Source organism: Onychostoma macrolepis, chromosome 18 (assembly GCF_012432095.1).
Source record: "Onychostoma macrolepis isolate SWU-2019 chromosome 18, ASM1243209v1, whole genome shotgun sequence".
Lineage (NCBI taxonomy): Eukaryota > Metazoa > Chordata > Actinopteri > Cypriniformes > Cyprinidae > Onychostoma > Onychostoma macrolepis.
This window is the reverse complement of record NC_081172.1, coordinates 6,859,600-6,866,506: the sequence shown is the minus strand read 5'-3', so window position 1 is coordinate 6,866,506 and position 6,907 is coordinate 6,859,600. Positions and strand designations below refer to the sequence as shown.

The 6,907-nt window shown below is 37.1% G+C and overlaps 1 long non-coding RNA gene across 1 annotated transcript; it reads right to left on the bottom strand.

The window, feature by feature from the left end:
• Positions 1 to 1,790: 1,790 nt before the first annotated feature.
• On the bottom strand, positions 1,791 to 5,373 carry LOC131524555 (uncharacterized). The gene is made up of 4 exons (XR_009267004.1): positions 5,237 to 5,373; positions 3,358 to 3,460; positions 3,199 to 3,261; positions 1,791 to 2,675 (listed from the first exon to the last, which is right to left on the bottom strand). It is a non-coding gene; the product is annotated as an uncharacterized LOC131524555 (long non-coding RNA).
• Positions 5,374 to 6,907: the final 1,534 nt, after the last annotated feature.

The following is a 6,907-nucleotide window of genomic DNA, read 5'->3' as shown; positions in this document are numbered from 1 at the left end:
TACATACTTCTAAGCACTAACTAAAGTTCAACAAGCACATATCATTGTTACTGTGGCCTATGATAATGTACTAAATGCATTAGTATATTTCATGTTTCTAAGTGTAAATATAGCCACATTTTCAGAATGGAATAAACTGAGTTGAAAACTGGTGTAGTGTGGCCATTTGTCCGGTTTTAGGTCAGACAGTGCGGTTTTGAAATACCATGTCTGCCAACTGGTGCAGACTTGAGTCAGACACTTATTCATATTTCTTTTAAGATTGCTATTTTATACTTGATAGTATAGACGGAGAAAGCAAAAAACAGAAAAGAAAAAAATCTTATGACTTCACGATCTTGTGTTTATCAGTATCTGATTGCTATTAAGTGTAATTTTTCCTTTTGTATGCGATAGTGTGATTCACTAGCTGAGAGAGAGAGAGAGAGCGAGAGAGAGAAATAAATAAAATAAAAATAGTAAAAAAAAAGATGAATTTGACTGATAGCATTATTTATTTGTTTTCAGATTTCTATATATATTGTGATATATTGTTATCGTGAATTTATTTGGCCATGATAATCGTGCAGTGAAAAACCTCATATCGTGACAGCCCTATTTTATACAATGGTATTTAATAAATAATAATAATAAATGTTCACGTTATATTAAGTGACGTACATTTTAGACACAATATTGTCAATAAACCATTGCATCTCTCATCTCGGTTTCCATCCTGAATGATTCAACATTTTTGAATGAATCGAGTGAATCAATGATTCAATAAGCCATTCAATTAAGACAACTGCTAAATTCAAAATTGCATACCAGTATACTGCTTTTACTATTTTTATCTTTTTATGGCAGAAATAGTAAGAGTATTATACTAGTACATGGTTCCAAAATCAGCAAGCATTAATGTTTAGTATTATTTTTCTGTTTCACTGAATCCTTCAAAGTGTACTTCTTTTTGGTGTTATAGAAATGACCACCCTATGTTCTCTCTTTTCCAGAAATGTCATGGCTGGGATTTCAAAATTGCCTAAAATGTCTGGGTTTTGGCTTTGTTTTACTCTTGTTTTCATAATTGCTGAAGGTAATGACCAAAAAGTACTTTGACCAATAGCATGCAGCCAATGTACATAATCAACCAATCATGGTATACAAGGACACGGAATCTACAGAGAATGGCCAAAACACTGCAAAAACATAATATGAGGACTGTAGAGAGCATATCAATAGGAAAACAAAGCCAAAACCCAGAAATCTTAATACATTTAGAAAACCTGGCAAGTGGATGTATGGTCACCCGACTACTGAGTGATGCATTGGTGGCAATGACAGACAGGCCTTAAGCCTGAATGTGTCTCATTTGGACTGCTGAAATCGACGGAGCAATTAAACGCCAATGATTAATGCCACAGCACGACATGATCTCCTTTCTCACTAGATCTGATAGGTTTTAGAATTACAAACACAAGCACTGAGCATTCCCACACGCCCAAAGAATAGATGCCTTGTTTTGATTGACACCATTGAAGACATCAGAACTGAATTGTTTAATTGGTCTTATTCCTCTGATTTGCAGTAATCTAAATTCTTTTTGATGAATAGTTAATAAGTAAACTTTTAAATCGAATAAATCCAACAATATGAAATGTGCAATGATTCAAGTAAACAAGTTTAATATGCATAGGTTGCAGACAGCGAATGAGAGCTTTTTTTTTTTTTTTTTTTTTTTAGAGAGCGCTTTGCCAATGCATCCCAGCACTTAGCAAGGTGGGCCGCCCATTCTGAGCCAGAGGGCTTGAACATGGCTCATTTTCAAAAGCAACTTAAGAAGCATACAAATTGGACCCGTAATTCAGACGGGGACAGACACTTTAGCAGTAAATTATGCATTAAAACTGCACAGGTGGCAAAAGGGAGTCGTGCAAGCAGCTGGGAATTTACGCATCACCGTCAGCAAAGACTCTCCTCGCAGCCCTCGACCACAACCAACAGCTGTTTCTCCATCTTAACATTTGTCTCCCAGCTTCGTCTTAAAGCGCAAGCAACCTCTGTGTGCCTCCGACAGCTTAATCAAACAGCGGTGAGATTATGCTGAACAAAAGTGTTTGGGGACTGGTGCCTGGATCAGACCAGGCAGATGTTCTGACTAATGATACGTCAGCTTTACAGCTGTCAGTCAGGGGAATGACCGCAGATTTTGCTGCCTCATTCAAAAAGAAAAAGGAAGAACATACGTTTTTGAGGGAAAGGGTAAATCTTCGTTCTCTAAGAGGGTACATGGCGGCTGGTGCCTTTCAAGGTAGGGGAAGCACAGAAGCTTCTACCACTAAAGCAACTTAAGGCCTACGAAAATCAAAACCATCAGCAAATGAAACCCAAAAAATGTAATTTTTGCAACCAGTTTTTATTTTTTTTACATTGTTTCACTTTCTGTGCAGTCTGAAAATGATCAGAAAAATCAGAAAATAGTCTCTTGTTACGCTCTGACACTTTGTAGAATCACACAAGGCTCTTCGTAAGACACCCCGAGGCAAAAGCGGATGACGTTTGAGGGCTTATTTTATGCCTTATGCCTCAAGCAGAGATGATATAGAGATGTGATTGTGTTCTTAATTTTAAGCTGCATATCCCATCGGCTGGAGTTATGACTCAGAGATGCTTTAGCTAGCCGCTTGTCATGCATGCTGTGGAGACACACACACACACAATATGACACACAATCTCTACGCCAGTATCAGTTTGATGCACGTTTTGCACAGACACACTATCCTGCCTGGGGCCTTCCATTAACATATTAGCGTGTGCGCATGTGCTTTGTTCTCCTAAAAAGAACTGCATAGTTCATTGTGTTGTCATAAACTCCAGAAGAAAAGCACAATAGCACTGCAGAACCAGCATCGAACTCAATATGTCCTCAGGGCATGGACAGAGAGAAAGCAACAAGGGCCTGAAACAAATCCTTGTGGTACTTCACTCCAAAGCTGTCCAAATTCAGCCTTCCACTGACAGCAAAAAACACTTCTATATACTATCGTTCAAAGGTTTATCACCAAGACATGTTTATGTTTTTAAAATAAACTTACTTCTTTTCACCAGAGTAACATTAAACTGGAAATACAATCGGAAATAACATTTTTTGGACAGCATTTATTAATATGGGCTAATGTTAAAGAATGAAAAATGAAAATTTTCTGAACATTTACTCACCCTCATTCCATGCAAGACGTAGATGAGTTTTTTTTTGTTTTGTTTTTCTCACCAGTAGATCCTCTGCAGTGAAAATGAGAGTTCATACAGCTGATAAAACATCACAATAATCCACAAAAAGTAAGATCAAAAAGACTTAATGATGGATTTGTTTCTTACAAACACGCAGCCTTTTGTTTCACAAGATGTTAATTGATCGACTGGAGTTGTGTGGATTGCTTGTGAATTATTGTGAAACAAACTCTTCTACATCTTAGACAGCCTGAGGGTGAATACAATTACAGCACTTTTTCATTTTTAGGTGAACTACAGTATTCTTTTAAGTTAAGTTATAAAGTGGCCAAACACAAAAAAGCTCATTGCTCTTTTGAGAGATATTGAAGGCCTTTTAATGCAACACTGTCTTAAAACAAAAAGAGGAAATTGGAGAGTACAGAGAGATGGGGCTCAGATGCACAATAAAAAGTGGACAAGTAAATCACAATCTCTTCACTGGTACTCAGCTGGCATTACACTAAACAGAAGCTACATCTGCAACAGTGAAGAGAATACTCAGGGATGTGGGTCTTTTAGGCAGAGTTTCAAACAAAAAGCTACATCTGACACAGGCAAATAAGAAGAAAAGGGCAGAATGGGCAAAAGAAGAAAGACTGGATTGTAAACATTTAGGGCCCTATCATACACCCGGCGCAAATGTTTTTGCTAGTTTCAGCCCGATGCAGTTCTCATTTTCCAGTCCTGCCCCGCGTTGTTTAAATAGTAAGTGCATTTGCGCCCATTTGTGCGCCCATGGGTGTGCTGGTCTGAAAACGAGGTGTGTTCAGTGTTGCCAACTAATTTTCAGGGAAAGTTGCTAAAGGAAGGTTGATTTGTTGCTAAAAGTTGCTAAATGACGTTGTGATGTCGCGATGACGTCATTATGTAATCACGATGCAAAATTGTGTCACTATATCAAATCAAGTCAAGAATATATTTTATATGTGTTCGGAAAATAATATAAATGCTAATATAATATTAAAATAACTATTTTTAAATACAAAATTTAATTGTTCAACAATTCAATTAATTAATAAACTTACACATTTTTGATTATAGTTTTAAGCAGTGTATTAGTAGTTAGTTAGTGGGCTACACTCTAAGAAAAGTCTGTAAAAATAGGACACAATCCACTGTTAATATGAAGGAATTTTCCTTATTGATTTTTTCACAGTTTTTTTTTTTTTTTTACCTGCATTTTAAATTACACATTGTATTTTGTGTGCTCGGGTTACAGGGTTACAATGGATAATAGATAGCGGATAACGGATAATATCCTGGAAAATTACTATATAATACCTTTTCCATTTTTCTAGATATTTTTCTTGCAGTGTACTAACTGATCAACAATCACAGGTACAAGCTACTAACAAGATGTATCATAAATTCAGTTATTATTATGATTATTAAATTTAACAATTCCAAATAGCAGCTAACGTAATTCATGTGATGTGTGTACTGCTAGGCATCTTAATTTCCTCTTTATGTGTAATTTTGATGGAAAATGCATGCCTTTTTATTGTTTGAAATTGAGTCACTTATCAAAAGTTGCTAAAAGTAGCCAAATAAATATAAAAAATAGCTAAACTTGTTGCTAGGTGCTTTTGGAAGAAAAAGTTGTTGGGGTAGTCTGAAAAGTTGCTAAATTTAACAACAAAATAGCTAAATTGGCAACACTGGGTGTGTTCAGGCTCATTGTTGGCTCGTTGCTATTTTGAGGAACTGAAAATAGACTGCGCCACAGACCAACTCAAATCAAAAGTCAATAGTGCAACATATATATATTTTTTGTTATTTAAACAGCGAGTTAGTAGAAAATGCGCCTCTGGGCGGGTCCACAACGCGCCTTCACTTTGCTTATTACACACAGGGACCGCAGCAGCACACAAACATGCCAAATATTAAAAATTAAAGGATTACAGTGTAAAAGAATATTATTGTGTAGGCATAAATATAAAAATGTCATAATGGATAGTCATTGCACGTATCAGAATTAGCCTACCTATTTGCTCGCGCATGAACAGATCCGTTTGCTCTCTGGAGAGGCTTTCAGTCTGGCTGTGCGCCTTAAAATTCCGCTGTTTAAATCCGCCATGGCGCGAACGCAACTCGCTCTTAAAGGGTGGTTTACTGTTTTTTTTTCTAGGCTTGATTGTGTTTATAGGGTGCAGTCTAACATGTGTTCATGCTTCGTTTTTTTAAAAACGCATTATTTTTCATATAATTTACCTTTATTCCACACCACTCTGTCCCTTCTCTGACAAACCCCTCAATTATTTCCTGTTTTTATGAAGCCCCTCCCTCAGAAAAACGTGATGGGCTCTGATTGGTTAGCTGGCTCAGTTGTGATTCACTAAACCGCAGAGCGTGCGTCTAAATGTCCCGCCCCTCAGCTCAGCGGCATGTGCTCGGTTGTATTGTAAACAATGGCGTCGTCTATATTGCTTATCAATTTGAGATGCAGAGGATATTAGTGAAGAGGATCGCGCAGAACCTGTGCAAGCATGGCTCTTAAGGGTATGTTTGTTTGTTTGTTTGTTGTCTCATACTTTTAAATATGCTGTTATTATGCTGCTGCTTATGTTAACTTTTAATATAAGGTTCTATTCTGATTAAAGCTTTAATACAGTACGGAAACCGCACACGCGTCCATGTATAACACTTCTCATTGCTATGTGAAAATGTATAATTGGAATAGTTTGTTGGAGCTGATCTGACGATCTGAATGAGAGGGAGCGAGAGAGAGAGATGCAGAGCAGGGCAACGCAAGGAACGGTATTAAGAACGGCTGTTTTAGAACATTAATTTTGAAACTTGTGAATCCATTAGAATCGTTAGAAGACAGAATCGCGATTCATATATGAATAGATTTTTTCGTGCACCCCTAGTTTTCTCTTCCTCTTCTCTAAAGCAGCACAGCATGGACTCGCCCCCTTCCTTACATGTTCCCGAGGGTGGGGTTTATCTGGGTCTGTGACTTATCAGACCCAGGAAGTAGTTCGCTGCAGTCCCTTACCAGCCGTTTTTGTAGGTATTAAACTTCCAGAAATTTAAAAGATGATATCTCTGTTTGCATTGAACTTTCAGCGCAAGGTTTAATTTGAATTTGTCTGTGAATGTTTTTTTTTTTTCTCTCAAAGATTGTGTGCCCATTGACTGGCATTATATGACTGACAGACTACAACAGTTTGAGTTAAAAATCTTCGTTTGTGGTCTACTGAAGAAACAAAGTCACCTACATCTTGGATGCCCTGGGGGTAAGCAGATAAACATCAAATTTTCATTTTTGGGTGAACTATCCCTTTAAACTAGCAAAAGTGGATTATGATACGCCCTGAGTGCACTTGCACTGTGTGCTTTAGACCATACGCTTAGATCATTAAAATAGTGCCCTTAGGGTGAGTATTACAGATAGATAAATCTTTGAGGTGTTGAGCTTGTTGTGGGAACAGTTTGATCGTAAGGTAAGGTCTGTGAGAAATGTCCTACAAGTCAAATCACACGATGGGAAACAGAAAGAGAAAGCATGAGATGAAACTTCACCTTAATACCTAAATAAACGGACTACTAGGTTTGAGATTTGATGAACAATCAATTATTTGGAACTTAGAAGTAGTCTTCACTGTTATTTTTATTAATTTAATTCATCCTTAGTGTACAAAAGTATCTTTTT